At 42.2% G+C, this 16,594-nt stretch overlaps 1 protein-coding gene across 10 annotated transcripts in view; it reads left to right on the plus strand.

The window, feature by feature from the left end:
- LOC119501436 (RNA binding protein fox-1 homolog 3-like) overlaps nt 1-16,594 on the plus strand; it is a 466,701-nt gene that overhangs the window by 345,505 nt on the left and 104,602 nt on the right. The window lies entirely within an intron of this gene.

Genomic DNA, 16,594 nt, shown 5'->3' on the forward strand with positions numbered 1-16,594 from the left:
TAAACAATTAATTGATTAATCAAAGAGTAATAGATAATATAAATAATAATTAGTTGCAGCCCTGTTTTGGATATCAAACCGGCGTGAGTGGTATGATGAAGGCTTAGCTTTCTGACCAACAGCCTTCAATCAATTTCACGCTTTTGGATTCTTCATTTAATTGTGAATTAAGTGTTTAAACAACCAAAGCCTCCCAGAGTTTTCCTTAACCACTGAATACAAAATAATACATGATAATGTTAAAGCTTTTTTAGACTTATTTATGTGTTTCATTCTTGTTTTTTAAGACTACAGCACTGAGTAGTCAAACATCTGGATGTTTCCATGTGTGTGGCCCTGCCTCACTGTGTGTGTGCGAACGTTTGCTGTGTTTTGCATCAACACAGCCCCTCTGATCCTCTCTCTCAAACGCACACACACACACACACACTCCTAGATCCCATCTCCTCTATCGGCGCTTCGGCGTCATCATTTGCCAGCGATGACAGCCGCCCCTGTTTAACCGCCGCAGATCAGCGTGTCACAGCAGCCGCCGTGTTTCTAATCATCCTCACGCAGAAAATCTCCGTCTTTGTTGGCGTTCGCTGATAGCGTCTGTGTTATCCCCGTACTCTCCCACCCGGCCAATATCAGAGATTGATTGCTTTTGTCTCGTTATCGGGGTCGTTCAGGTGAGATTGACATGTGCTCGCAGGATAAGGAGGCTCTGAGGGGGGCGCTCAGACTAAGAGGGAGGGGGGGGTCCTCGGTACAGTACGGTACAGTACGGTACAGTACGGCGGCGGCGGCGGGCCTTTAAACATGCATGATGTCCTGCATGAAATGTTGATGATGAATACCAGCTGCATCATGGGGGGGCTGTAAATAGGTCAAACTGACTTCTCTGTGCCTCACTTTATGTTTTGGCAAATATGCATGTGAGCAAATTAATTTTTTTTTTGTGCCAAATAGGAAAATAAATTCTTTAAAATGTTTTGCTCAGCTTCCTAAAATCCCCTCTCCCGTTCCCGTCTGTTAGCTGAAAGCTCGGCCTCAGTCTCTCACTCGCACCAAAAACCTATGGCGGCGAAGTGAAGAAATAAAGACCTCAGACGGGCGAATGTTTGTTGCACACTGAATTCTCTCGGCCACTCTGCCTGGCGGTTGCCGGGCGGGGTGGCTTCATGCTCTGCACACTAGCCACACATCCTAAATAATTCACACTCTACTTGAGAATTCTCCAACAGACTCACTGCCGCCATTAGACAGTCTCTGGCTGCCAGTGTTTCTTTTTCTTTTCTTTTTCGGGGGCGCTTGTTTTTCACATTCTGACTTCAGCATTACAACCTCAACCACCAAAAAATGGAGGAGTAGAAGAAGAAGACGGCGGCGGGTTGTGTGTGAGGGGGTGGGCGGGGGGAGAAATGAAATGAAAAACGAGTAATATCTCGGGTCGATGAGAGTTCATGGACAATCCAATATATAAAAGCGAGTTTACATGCATAACACTTCAACATTAAGATTTTTCACAGAGTTCAGCATATTTTCTAGAACTCTCCCTCTACTAGTTTCTTTTTTTTTTTTTTTTTTTTTTTTAATCTGAGAGGCCTCTTTGACAATGTCTTCCTCATGCAAAATGCATGAGTGCTTGTGGATCGATACAGGCCCTTTAATCTCTCTACATAGACAGCTCCCGCGCTCAGGCGTTGAACCCACACCCATGGCTGCCACCGCTGCAGCCCAGATCAGAGGCCAGAGAGAGGGAGAGAGAGATCAGCCAGAGCCACGAGAGTCCCTGACACGAGGTCCGTGGCCCCCGATGTAGGCCTGTTGACTGTTGGAAAAAAAAACTCTCCAATATCCTCTATTTTATGTAGAGTGCGTCCCCCTCTTTATGCTTCTTCCAAACATTAAATTCTGCTCGCAAAAAACTGGCGCTCGCTAGAGTCGAGACTTGAGGAATACTCGAAGACGAAAAAAAAAGGAAGTCATCTCTTTTTTTTCTGTCTGTTTAGCCATAGAGGCCATTATTATTACTCTCTCTTTTTTCCCCTCCAAAATAAAAAATTCCAAACACGCCGCTGTTGCTGCAACCAGATACATAAAACACACAGTGGAGGAAGACATATTCACCTCTTTTTACTTAAAGAAAAGTAGAACTACCACAATGTAGAAGTACTACAAGTAAAAAGTTCTACATTGAAGATTTAAGTTTAGCAAAATTACAAAAGTTTTTCTACTTATTGCCAACAAATCCCATGAAATGTGCACTATCCCCTTTAAATACATCAATGAACAAACAGATAGATGAGATGGTGGGGAAGTAAATTATTTCTAGGGCCGCCCCTCTCCGTCGATTAGCCGAGTAATCTGCCGTTATGCTTTTAGTCAAAGATTTCTTAAGTCAATTAGTTATTTTTTATGCTTTTTCATACTGAATGACTCATTTCCAAGAGAACATCTCTGGTAAACACAACATTTAAAGTGGTACTTTTGTGTGATTCTTTGTGGAGAAACTCAGTTTCACAGATCTGTTGATTAAATCAATCGAGGACAGCCCTATATACAGTATTTCCCTTAGAAATGTAGCATAAAATAATGTAAAATGTAAAGTATTATTACCTCAAAATTGTACTTACAGTATGGACAGCACTTGATTAGATGTACTTAGTTACTGTGTTCATACTGTATGAAACATGGAGCTGTATTTAGGTTAATTCAGTCTCTGTGATACAGATTATCACGATGGACATTTGAGATGTCACAGCGTATTAGTTGAAAGCAGTTGTGTGTGTGATTCCAGAGAGCTGATGGTGTGTCTTCCAGTTGAGACTCTCCTGGGGAGGTTGCCTGAGCTGTAACGTCGGGCTTGGGGCTGCCACACAAAAAAGAAAAGGCTTTTTTGTTGTAATTTTTACGCACAAAAGAAGACTGCTTTAGCTTCCTTTTATCAACACTTTTGTTTACTTAGGATGTGCCAAATGCAGGATTTAGTGTCACATTTGTCTGAGTGTCTGGCACTTTCACTGAGCTCATACTTCAGCGGCTCTTATTATCAGCCATTTTTGAAGCTGTTACTCATTTTGCCAGTCATTTAGTTATTTTTGAGACGTCGTCATTTTCGTGTCGAGGTACACTCTGCCTGCGTTGGGGGCTTTGATCATATTTTGTACAAACAGATTTAGGAAACAAAGAAGAAGCACTGAAGGTTTTTCTTTAGAACCTCGCTGTTTGTAAATATTAAATGAGGGGAAAGAAGCATTATTACATTTAACAAAAGTAGACGTTCTCGAAGGGAAACGAGGCCAAACAGAATAAAACATTATTGCCGTTTCGGAGCTTTTTGAAATTGTGCTCGTGTAAAACTGTTGACAAACTCTTTTGATTAAGTCGCAGTTGATCAGCCTGCTGCTTTTTTTTTAAAGCTTGCACACCTCAGAAACAAAAAGTTAACTAATGAACAACACGATATTTTAAATAGAGCCCTTTGAGTCGCGGCAGAGAGCGATTAGTTAAGTGGAGTATATTGGGGCCCACCTCCGGATAATGTGTTGCGTTTTAGAAAATGATCCAATATGGCTGATGCATCAGCTCTGCCTCCCCATTGTCTTCCACCCTCAACAACTGCCTCCCCCCCCCCCCCCCCCTCCTCCTCCACCCCCCATAATGCAATGCAGCTTTTGTTCACTCATTCTTTTAACCGTTTCTTTGGCTGCGAGTTGTCACGGCGGGACAAATTAAGGAAGCGGTAATAGGGTTATGTCAAGTAGACGGAGGTGCTGGCTCTGTGTGGATGCCTCCCTCCCTCTGTCTCCATGAAAGGTTACTGCGCTTGCCGGGTTTTGTCTCCCCCGCTGTAATGAGAAAGGCAACAGACGAGCCTCTATCAGTCCTGCAACACCTACTGACAGATAGCATTTAGAGACTAGAGAAAAAGAAGCATTAGGGAAAGAGCGAGTGAGCATCACAGGAAGTAATACAGCAACATGAGCATGACTGATCGCAACGGACACGCATGACCAGAAAAAACAATCCCTCTCGCCAAGGGTGCTGTGCTTTAACATTTACCTACGTGACACCTTCACGTGTATATATGTATGTTTGTAATTTTCTTTCTCGCAGATATGCGCCTCGCAGAGTTTGACACTTTAACATTTTACATTGGAACCATCGATATTATGCCCTCAACAGGGCGGCATTAAAACCAGACATCTTTTAAAATATTGAGCAGGGATCGCAGCATTTGGGTTCAGTGTAATATTACATTCATGACTCCCACTCAGAGATATTACGCTCACATTTCTTCCACCACCTTTGGGGCAGAATTTCTTAAACCCTTTCTCTTCGAGCCGCCGCCGTCGTTTCGGGGCAGACGTCCGTGGAAAATGTGTGTCATTGCGAGAGTCCCCGTAGCTACGTTTTGATGGCGATGGAATGGGAAGAATGCAGGAGGTGGCGGGGTTGTTGTTGTTGTTGTGTGCTGCCGGTGATGTGGTCAGAGGGCAGGGTTGGATCTTAGGTAAGAACAGCAGACGCTCCGGGCACTGCATGCTGTACAGGAAGGTTTTATAGCCCAGCAGGTGTCTACACAAAAAACGCATCTACAGCCAGAGACACACCAAACAGTGAGGGAAACACATTAGGAATGGGACAGAGGCACACACCCACACAAACTTTATATTTAGAGCCTCTATTTAAGTAACACTTCTCAACACGCAGGCGCTTACCAACAGAAAAAAAAAGACACTGGTAGAAAAGAATATGCTCCATAAAACGATGAAAAGCTCTTTTGGAACAAAGCGATTTAAGGGAAGGCACTGATTTAGCTGCTGTGACGACTACACCCTCCGGGCCCAGATGGAGAAGCTGGGTCACTTTTATCCACTTTACACCTTGCATTAAATTGCGTTTCGGGCGATCTCCTCATCCCTCTGCGTGTGCGAGTGTAGACGTACCTTTAAAGTCATGTTTACGGGCCCTCTCCCCCTTTAACATTGGCGTTTTTTCGGCTGATGCACGCTGCACGTCTGCAAGCCTGTGCCTAATGCAGCCTCCAGAGGCTTTTCCTCTCAGCCCTTTCAGACAGAGCGATCAGATCTCAATCAGATCTCAGTGTGGACACTGGAGACACACATTAATACCAGGTGTACATGTAATGAGTTTAAATCAAATCTAGATAACATTTGGATACCAGATGCATTTTAAAGCCAGGTGTAATAGGGGTATTTTAGCCTGGTCTCTAAGGGGGCTAAAAGGTTAGAGATGGAGCCGAGGGCAAGATCTTGATGAGCTTCTAAACTATCTATAAATTATTGAAATCATTCACCAAATGTGTGAGTTCCATGATTGTCTGATCTATTCCAGTGTTCATTTTGGCAGCTATTTTAGATTTAGTCTTAGTCTTAAGACAAAAATGCTTGTTAGTTTTAGTACGATTTGTTGTCATTTTTATCCTTCATAGCCAAAAAAAATCATTACATTTTAGTTCACTTTAATCATTATCTGATGATAAACACAGGTTGAATGATTAAGAATGCAGCTTTGTAGTTAGTCCGAGTCCTCCTGACTGTGATCATTAGTGATGCGCGGTTCAGTCGCACCCTCCTCTCTGTTAGACGAGAGCCAATCCACCCGCCCAACATGCAAAAATATACGTTACTCCACCACCCGAACACGACCCACAAACCACCAACTTTATGCATTAGCACAATTGTCAGGCTCGAGGTCTGAGACAAGAAGAACAGGGTGAATTGAGCGCTGCCGCCACGGCGTGATTTGTGTGTGTTTGTGTGTGTGTGTTTGAGACAGAGAGAGTGTGACAGGAAGAGGGGAAAAGAGGGTGCAAAGTGACAAAAATAAAGAGAGTTTGGGAAAGTTTTTATTTTTTAAACTACATTTTAGTTTCGTCTTTTTTCGTCAATGATATTGCATGTTTGATAGGATCACCTTTAGTATTTAATGACATCGTATTTCATTTCCTTATGGAAAATAATACTGGGCTTTTCTTTAATCCTGATCAAAGTTCTTATATGTTTTGTATTTAATGTTTGTCCATTTCTTGATGGTTAAAGATAGTTTGTCTGATATTTAATTTTATTACATTCTCACTTTTATTGCATCTTACACTGTGAGCCTATAGTGCAGATATGCTGGATTGATTACTGTAGATATGATTGATTGATTGATGTAGAGCTACTTTTAGAGTTCCTGGCAATTGCAGATGTTTGAAGGAGTCAAAGAGTAGGGCTGGAACAATGACTCATTTCCATTATCAATTCTTCTGTTCATTATTTTTATGAAATAATGAATCAATCCTTAAAATGAGAAAAATGCACAATTTCTAAGTTACCAGAGCCGTCAAATTACTTGTTCTGTCCGACCAACAGTCCAAAACTCCAAAACATTCAATTCAAGATGTTGCAACCAAAGAATGTTTGGCATTTTTGCTTGATAAAAATACAAAAAATGCACTGACAACATTTTTTAAAATCGAATACATACATATTTAACATAAGTAGTCGAGATGTTTCAGATGCCTGTAGTCGTACAAACACATATCTTCACACATTCCCTGACACCGCCCGGCCTGCCTGTGGTTTCTGATGCTCCATTCTGATATGATATGTGTGTGCTGGAGGCCGCTGTGGCCCTGTGCGTCTGGCAGTATTGATGTACCATTTCTCACTCGCCGCTGCTAAATATGAGAGCATGGTAGCTGCAGTGTGAACCCCTGACCCCTCTGGGAGACACACCGGCATTCACAGTTGTGGGGAATAGGTCTCTGGTTCCCCAACTGCCTGTTTAGAGTAATGGTCAAAGGTATGCCTGCTGGAAGGGAACATTACTGGGCATGACCAATCTGCTCCCAAATGGAATACACTTTATGTCACCGCACCAATCTATGTAATTGACTTCGCTTTGGGCTGCTGCCATTATGGTTAAGGTAGCTTTTTTTTTTTTTTTTACAGAACGTCAATGAAATCTGAAATGCACAAGGATGGTAGATTTTGAGAATGATTGCTTTGGATGGATTTGAATTGTGGGACATTTTGGCCCTAAAGAACACCTGATATGTGTAATGTGCTTGTCAAGCAGCACGTCCTGTCAGGTGTCTTCACACTCAGTCCTCATGAGTCCAGAGCAATGCTGGTTTTCACCGCTGCCAGGTAGTATCCACTTTAGCTGTTGAATCAGGGGCTGATTTAGACCCGGGACAACAGGTGAATGCAATCAGCAAGGTGGCAGAAGAGAAAAGCACCAGTACGCTGGACCCTGACGATTGGATTTGAGAACATTGGCCTGACTTATTGATTGGTAACTTAGCATGATTACAGCACTGCTTGGTGGTGCGTGTGTGCGTTCTGGCACTTAATAAGTTATATGGCAGGATCAGAGCTTTATCTCCAGTGTATATTTAAGGCTAGGCCATGTTTAAATTAAAGTAGCCTGTAGAGACACTAGTGCAGCACCGTCACGTCTGAAGAAATGTACCCCCAAATTGGGAATGGGCAACATCAATAAAATCCTCTATGGTACTGTATATGAAATGTCAACATGTATCATGAAATAGTACATTTCAAGAATCAGTCAATATCACCAAATATTCTGAAAATGACAATTGATACATTTCCCTAATTTCATGTTAAACTGTATATAATAACTCTACCTGATACTACAATCTACACAGGACACGAAGGATCATGTCTACAAAAAAGGCATGAGAAAATGTCGGAGCTAAAACCCTTCAGAGTCTTTAGTTATGTACTCTGATTGCAACCATCTGCTTCTCAACTGTTTCCCATTACCTATACCTCATGGGGAATTAGGGATGTCACGAGAAACGTTACTTCAGTATCATGTCAATGCCAACATTTTGAAAACAAGACAGTACTCGTTTTTCTACAGCGCTGCGGGCACTGGTGCTTGAGACTAACGGCATCCAAAATCCAAAAGGACGTGGTAAACTCACTATTGCACATATTAACATTAGCTCTTAGCAGCCTATGAGCAGCACAGTCTTGCGGAGCTAACAGCTAATGTTGACAGAGGTTGCATTGAGTTTTATTATGATGCTTTCAAGCTCTACACAGTAAAAATGAATATTGGTATGAAGGTAAATTCCAACGTTATCATGATGTGTTCAAATGTAATCTTGTAAAATGTTGTTTTTTTTACAAGAAGCTTTATTAAATCCAGTTGTTTGAAGAAGATGTTTCCATACAGTAGCAATATAAAATAGATAATAGATTATTGTTTTGTTTTTACGTGGTATTGAATTGGTATCGAGAATCGTAGAATTTCACTGCTATTGGTATTGACTACTAAATTTCTGGTATGGAAATACAGAAAATAATATCATAGTAGTGGTTTACAACAACAATATGTTTTCATGTCATATGTTGTGTACCTGTATTGGTAGACTACTGTTAGTGGTGTTAGTTTGAAGCACCGGAGTTCACATGGATGATTGTGTAATGTAGTTGGTAGGTGGACTCCCTCTGTTGCTTTCTACCATTTCTTTGCTAAATGATTTTTGGGGGTAACTGAGGGTTAAGAGACAGAGGATGATTCATGCACTACAGATTGTAAAAGCCCCAGAGACAAACTTGCAATTTTAAATACCAACTGAAGTATACATGTGTAAGTATAGCTCTACAGACATGCCTTTTTGTCTCTTATATTCATTTGCTGCCTGCTATTAAGCTCATTTGTAACCAACCGCTCCAACCCCGGAAGACAAAATGGGCAAATGCATATTTGCTGGCTGACACATTAGCCTCTCCGTGTACATTCAGTACTCACACGCTTACATGCACCATGTGACATCGTCCCCGAGAGCGGCTCTTGCCGCCACTGAATTTTTCATCATTGATCTGATGTGATTTCCATGCTTGGCCGTCCCTCTGCCCTGTCAGCTCTCTCTCTATCACAGCCTCTCTTGGCCTAGAGGGCTGGCGGGGCGTGAGCCATCGCCCCCGTTGGTTGTCTCCCAACACGCCTAGACAGAAACCCGTCCCTGTCTTCCACCCACCACCTAGGACTATCACACAACCCCTGGCCTTGGCGCTTTGTAGCCACGAACAAAACAGACCTTTGGATAAGAGGGTGGAAAACACTCGATGTATTGACGTTGACTGTCCGCAGCAATGAAGCTCCATCACCCCCCTCTCCCCTCCTTTCTTTCCTCGTCAAAGCAGCAGGAGGAGTCGTGGCCTCGGTGTGTGTATGTGTGTTTTGGGTGTAGACGGCCGTGGCGTGGAGGGGTGATGTATGACAGTGTGAGAGGCAGTACCTTTCGGTTTCTGCTCTGCCTCCTCCGGTGGAAGCTTTCGAAACGTCCTAATATCTGGCCGGAGCTCTGTGAGCGATGGCCGGAGCCAACCTGCTGATCTTAGCACCCGGTGCATTAGTTTGCCATAAAGAAGCAGTGATTGTGAGACGTGGCAGGCGAAAACATATGAGGATGAATGACACCATATAAAAGCCAAGCTCTGTTTCAAAATCCATTAGAGAAGCGAGTGCCTCAGCTCCAAACGCAGCAAAAGCCAGCGTCCAATTGAGGCATGGATCACAGATCACTCTTGCAGTCCGTCCCTTAACTGTCCATTTAATCAAAATTTTTAATCAATGCATTAGTACATGACAGCTTTGAGGGAAGAAAAAGCATACTTCACTCGGAGTTAGATATTGGCATCCAAAGATAGGTGGGAAATGAATGCGGCTCATTTGGTGCTGAGATGGAACAAGTGCTTTTCTCCCCCGTGTGTGTGTGTGTGTGTGTGTGTGTGTGTGTGTGTGTGTGTATAGGGGTATTTTCTTCTAGTTTGTATGAGTGCAGGCATGTGTGATTTTGTGTGTTCCATGAAACCTCCCTCCCCCCCTGTGGCACTGCCTCCTAATTACTCAGATCTGCGCTCAAAGTGAAGAAATAATGAACGAGAGCTTTAATTATGCCTCCAGACAAAGGATCCCTGATGCCTCCACAACACCGCTGGCACGCTGAGATGGGTGAGGGCAGGTTAAACAGGAACCCTTTCCTCTGGGTGCACAAAGCTGGTCAGCCTTGAATACAGACCGAGCCTGCAACCTGACATGATGCTGGAGAACGCAGATATGTCGGCGGGGAGGAGGGGGAGTCTGTAAAATGGACTCCCTGATTAAAAAAAAAAAAGAGATGAGCTACATAGGTTTGTTATCTCTAACAGATATGACACAACCTTTAATTAGTGGGGATCCCTGAAGCTCTGGGCCTGAGATATAATCAGCGGACCTTTAGCGAGAGCACAACCCTCCCCTCTCTGAGTACCCCCGGGGCTGGCTGATCGAGGCGTCCTCGTGCCCCCTCTTCTACAGCGGGGTTGGCTGGCACTCTGGAGATGCCAGATAATGAGGAAGCCTGTCAGAGGGGCACTTCAAGGGTGCCCCTCCAAAGGCCTCGCTGCTTCTCAACAAAACCCACCAGCACCAACACTGCTGCTTTGTTTTCTTCAGAGTGCGTCTCCAGAGGTCTTGGTTGTGTGTCCAGTGGGGGTGGGAGGGTGTAGCTCTCTCTCGGACTCTCCAAACTCTTCTACAGCTCGACTGATCACATCAGTGGCTCCGATGGATTAATTATACCCAACACTGACTAATAGAGAATATGACAGAGTTCCATATTTACCTCCATACAAACTTTGCATAATATGACATTACATAATATTATATTACCCCATTCTGATATGAGTTGTTCAGACTCTGGTGGTGCTCAAGATGGAGGAGCTGTGTCATGTTGTCCTGTGTCCAAGTCAGTGGGTAACTCAGTGGGTCTGAAAAGTGAAGTCAATGCTTTAAACTTGCATTTTTTCTAACAGCCAGCAGGGGGCGACTCCTCTGGTTGCAAAAATAAATCTGATTGTATAGAAGTCTATGAGAATATGACCCTACTTGATTTATTACCTCAGTAAACATTGTAAACATGAGTTTATGGTCTTAATGGCTAGTTTCAAGTCTTCTTCAATACAGCATGATGTTCATTTAGTAGTCAATTAAGTATGGTCCCATTTAGAGTCAAATAGACCTTAAAGCAGGGCATGCTTTAGGGCGGGGCTACCTTGTGATTGACAGGTCGCTACCACGGCATTGTCCAGTCTAGGAGTTGTCCATGTTTTCTTCTTACAATTTTAACCCTTTCACAGTGTGTTTTCAGTTCATAAAAGTTAATTGTAACATTTCGGTCGCCTAAAAATGTCTTATTCAGTGTTCAGTTGTACTTAGCTCCACCCTCTCGTACTTCTTGTTGCAAAAAAACAAGATGGCAACAGCCAATGGGTGACGTCGCGGTGACAAAGTCCACTTCTTATATACAGTCTATGGTCCGAGTGCAGAGTGCAGTGGTGGAAAATAACAAAGTACATTTACTGAATCATCTTGAGTTACTTCGATTTACTTTTTTTATTATTTCTAATTTCTGCTACTTCTACTCCACTACATTTCAGATGGGTTATGATTGTACTTTTTACTCCACTTCATTTATCTGACCGCTATAGTAACTAATTAATTTAAACCAGAGCTGTGACTACAGGTGAGGACACTGAAGTTCTCGGGAGTTTAGCAACCTGGAGGTACTTTACATTCTAATGTTAAAAAATGAACACACATTTGGGTATTTCATACTGATTTCAGTCGTTTAGGCTCAATATATTTCAATCTCTATACTTTTGGGAAATAAGTACAATTTTAAACAATGATGGATTACGTATTTTCCCACCAGAACTTTAGGGCTTCTGAAACAGGCTTTGGGAAGTAAAATTCACAGAACATTTGACAGTTGAATAAATCCTTTTAAAGACTTTATATTTTAAAAAAGGCCAATAAATATAATAAATGATAACAGAGGACAAAAATGTCAATGAGAACAGAAACATTCATCTGGTGCTAATGTTTCAATGATTGAAGCAAACTGTGAGAAACGTAAGTGTACCAAGTCAAAGAGTATCTATTGTACAGATTTTACCGACTCAGTCACCAGAAACAATGTTGGCATTGTACGTTTCTGAACCAAAAATAGGTTTCATGAATAGGTTTCATATCAGCGTCGTATCACGTTGCAGAAATCCACAATGCCACATGGTTAACGTTGTGAAGTGATTGGTGTAATCAAGAAAACTACTTCTACTTCTAAATTAGTTACTCTACTCTTTAAATCCATTTCAAATATACTGTTATTTCCACTTTCCATATGTTTCCATTTATTGTATCTTAATCAATGTTTAGCCTGATGGAATAAATATTTGGAACCATTTAGTAGTTAGTCTTTGATTAGTCTTAAGTGTTTTGTAGGTTGTAAACAAGATTAAATACCCAACAGTATATAAATTAGTTCAAATTCACTCCACCTCAACCAACTACAACATTAAAATCCTAATACATAGTTAGTTTTTTTACTTTTGATACTGAAAGGAACGGTGTGTAGGACCTGGCGGTTTCTAGCTGTGAGGTTGCAGATTACAAGTTCTCCCCCATGCCAAGTGTGAGACCTATAATGTCCGACGAGAAAAGCGAATGGCCCTCTCTAGGGCCATTGTTGTAAGAGTAGAGTGCTTAGAGTGTGTATGTGTATGTGGGAAGTGAGTGGTGAAGCGAGAGAGGGAGCGGCGGCAACGTTTTCCCGGTGGCTATTTCACAAAACAAGAACATGATTCTTATTATAAGGTGATTATACACTAAAGTAAACATACTTATTAATATTATATTCCATGTCTGCCAATAGATCCCTCTAAATGTTACACACTGTATCTTTAACTACATTTAGCTGATGATACTTCCATACATTCACATAGAAGAAGAAATGTTTTGAATGCATCACCTTTGCTTTAATGGATTATTTTACAGTGTGTTATTGCCACTCTTACTTAAGTAAAGGATCTTGGTACTTCTTCCTCCCCTGTCAGAGTGATGGGAGTTAAGGGAAATAAACAGTCATCTCTTATGAAGATTAGTGCGAGTGGGCCGTATTGATCAGCGGTCATACGATAAACAGTGGAGAACAGGAATGCGCCGCCAATCGTTTGGGCCCCATTAGTCTCCGCTTGTATTGCCTTTGATTATTGCTGACTGAGCTCCCAGTGCATGTGATGGCTTTTTACTGCTAGAACTGCTGCTTTCAACCCTTTTTATTTGAGGAGCACATTAAAATAACACCGGCTCCAAAGACAAACCACTCCATATCTTCTGTCACGCCAAAGCTGTGTGTCTCGTATACAAAGACGGATGTTGGTGGATGTTTCTGAGAGGAGATTAAAACCGGATTTAAAATCTTGTGATGCTTCAAATCAGCTGAATCTCAGAGTCGGGACTCAACACAAAGCGTGCACACACACCTGCACACATCCACACACATGCAGACTCGGTAAATCCTCGGAGGGTAAATCCTGTTCTATAACGGGCCAGCAACGCAGGTTTCAGAAGACAGACATGACAGAGTTGACAGTGATGATGATGGTGATTGTGGTAATAATGATTATGCTGATTATTACGGGGCTGCCACAGCGATGTGGTGATTGCGCCGCAAGGAAGAAATAGAGGAAGACAAAGGGCGACAGTGACAAAAATGATGAGGATGATAATGATTAAGATCACTTCTCTTTTTCTTTTGGTGATCAACTTTGAGCCGTTCGCAGCGGTTGTTGATCTTTCTTTAATTGGCAGAACAGCCGTGTGGGGAGTTAACTGAGGATATCTCTACTGCGTTTGAGGGCTTTGATTTCACATGACAAAAAGAAAAAGCACCGTTGAGAACATTCCAGCAACTCCCTTTGAAGGGAGTGATCTGGCAGTGCTCATTTGAATTATTAACTGGGTGAGACAGACAGACAGAGCGAAAAAAAAAAAAAAAAAAAGGCAAAAGAGAGAGAGACAGAAAAACACAGGGAGATGGATTCCTGTCTTTAGCAGGCAACGCCAAACCGTTCAGCATAAAACCACGTCACATATCTGCGATGACTGATCTTTGCATCAAACAATCAGGACAATTATCCAGGAGTGAGACTGCACACTGGCAATAAAGCTGTCTGCTAATGGAGGTGAGCATTCATTTGAGTTACTGGTGTCAGTTTCTTTCAGTGGAGTTCATGAAATACAAGTATGAATGTGTAATTACGGGTCAGCCGTCCCCCCGCTGCCTGCTCGGAATTGTTTAATCTGCAGAGGGAGCGTCCCAGGGCGAGTTAATTCTCCTCTGTGGTCGTGTTGTCTCTCCCACAGCAGGACCCTATTATTGCTGTCAGTGTGGCCAAAGCACCAAACTTAGAAGGTGACACTTCAGGTAATGTACTTGCAAGAAAGAGAGGGAAATGTTGCAGTAACCCCTACAATATGCGCATCTGTCCCCATCATTTTCAGTGAACACAGGAGCTGTGGTAGTGCTTGTTAGGAGCAGTTTCTATTGTTTACGTCAGTGAAAGAAAGAGGATGATTTAAGAGTTGTTAATTCTGTACGGCTGGAATGATGGTTCACCGAAGATGCCAGTCCAGTTGCCAGGAAAAAATATTGGCTTTGTATGTTTCTGCAAACCACGGATACGTTGAATGTTGACATTTTTTGCATTTGGTCAGAGCAAGTGACGTAGTATAACGAGCCACCATTATTGAAAGTTATGTGGTATTATATCAAGTATAACAAGCGAAAAAGACAAACAAGACTTTCACCTAGGAGACAGCTGTTTGTGCCCTGTGTAAAACCAGAAGTAAATGTTGACTTTACGCTTGTTATGTAACGTTACGTAAGAAAGTCTGCTAAGGGGCTTGTTGTCTATTTCCAGTAGTTATGTTGTTACGGTTGTTACGTTGTTACTCTGTTATTTCAGGCTGTTCTCATACACCATTCATAGATATACCTACGAAAAGTAATGCACTAATTTGTATATATCCCACGAAATCAACTTGTATGTAATCCACGTAATTGTGAATCAGGAAGTATAAAAAGCGACAAAGGCTGCTTAGGGAGGCGGTCGGGGTGAATGGATGGGTCAAAAAACACCGAACGTTCGCCCAGGAGATCAGCGTCAATCTTGATTTATTTGTCAAGTAATGCCACTTCTGGAGTTATTTTAACCCAAACCAGGATTTTTTTCCTAAACCTAATTAAGTTGTTTCCTTTGGAGATGGAAGATTATTTTGGAAAGACTGTATGCATGTAAAGATCGGAAAATAACACGTGTTGCTAGACATTCGTAGGAGAATGCACAAAAAATGTATGAGGATACGTTGATTATTTTAACACAAACCATGATGTTCTTTCTAATCTTAACTAAGTATTTTTGTTGCCTAAACCTAACCAGTCGTTTCTCAACGTTAACCATGTGGCCTTGTGTGTCTGCAAGTGTGATACAAGGCTGATATAAAACATATTTATGAAACATATTTATTGTATTCCGAGGTTTCTTAGAAACGTACAATGTCAAAAAATTGTCTGGCGACAGGGTTGAAGATGCACACAAAAGTTGCATCTCTCCTCAGAGATCGTGTTTGGCCACAGAAGAGAGGTGTCAACAACACGTAGTGCAGAACTGAGCATCAAGCAAGCTGACTGGTTAAACCCAACTCCTGTCAGGAGGCAGGTTTGAAAAGAAGACACATGTAAACATTATACTCAAAAAATACATACAACTAAAACAAATGTTTCTGAACAACCCCCATTTGTTTACATCCAGCCTGCAGAAGCACATTTAAGCCCGAAGTCGATTACCAACAACCGATACATCTGCGCCAATCTCATCCGTGCTTGTCGCCTTTTTTGAGGCAATTTTTTCTGTTGCCATTATTCTGGCTCTGGCACAGGAAGATAACATCCCTCTTCTTAATCCTGCCTAAAGAGCTCTGATTGTCTTAGTTGTTTTTCCAGCTGGGGGAAACAGCCATCGACGAGCACAACACTAGACCTTTTTGAATTGCTGGAAAAAAAAAAAATAAGCCACCCAAAAGATAGAAATCATCTTGTAAGGACCAAGTTGGATCTTTTGACTGGCACACTCGCTCTCCATCCCTTTAATTCCTCCGGGCGCTCCTTGGTGGCATGTGATAGCATCACGCTCGAGGATCTAAAGATAGAGCGCGTTGTATACTGTAGAGATTATAAAAGCTCTGTGAGGCAAATTTGTGACTTTGGGCTTTTATAAATATACATTTCCTTGACTTGACTTGATTGTATGAAGCAGAAGAATAAGATCAAGAGCAACCACACCTTGTCGTTCCCTGGCGATGGCCCATGTTCCGCCAGCCTCTGCTGAGACATCAAGGTTTTTTGGAGCTTAGGGTTGTGTTGGATGAGATTCAAGATAGATTTCTTGCGTTTCCTACATCTTTAAGGTAATGGGCGACTGGCGCCTGTGATGTAACGAATCCATCTTGTGCATTCCCTTTGTCCGCTTCTTTTAGAGCGGCATCAAACAGAATTGATGAAAATTATACATTATAAGGAAGTTGTTTTGCGGTGTACTGCTTAGCTGTGCTCGACAGTACATGCTTGGCTGGATGCATATTAACGGCTCGGTATAGATAAAGAAGGATGTCACTAATAACAGCCTTGTTTCCGTTTTAATGCGTTTCCCCCCGGCTTCACAGATATGTCTGCTATACA

The sequence above is a fragment of the Sebastes umbrosus genome, chromosome 14 (genome assembly GCF_015220745.1).
Source record: "Sebastes umbrosus isolate fSebUmb1 chromosome 14, fSebUmb1.pri, whole genome shotgun sequence".
Taxonomy (NCBI): domain Eukaryota; kingdom Metazoa; phylum Chordata; class Actinopteri; order Perciformes; family Sebastidae; genus Sebastes; species Sebastes umbrosus.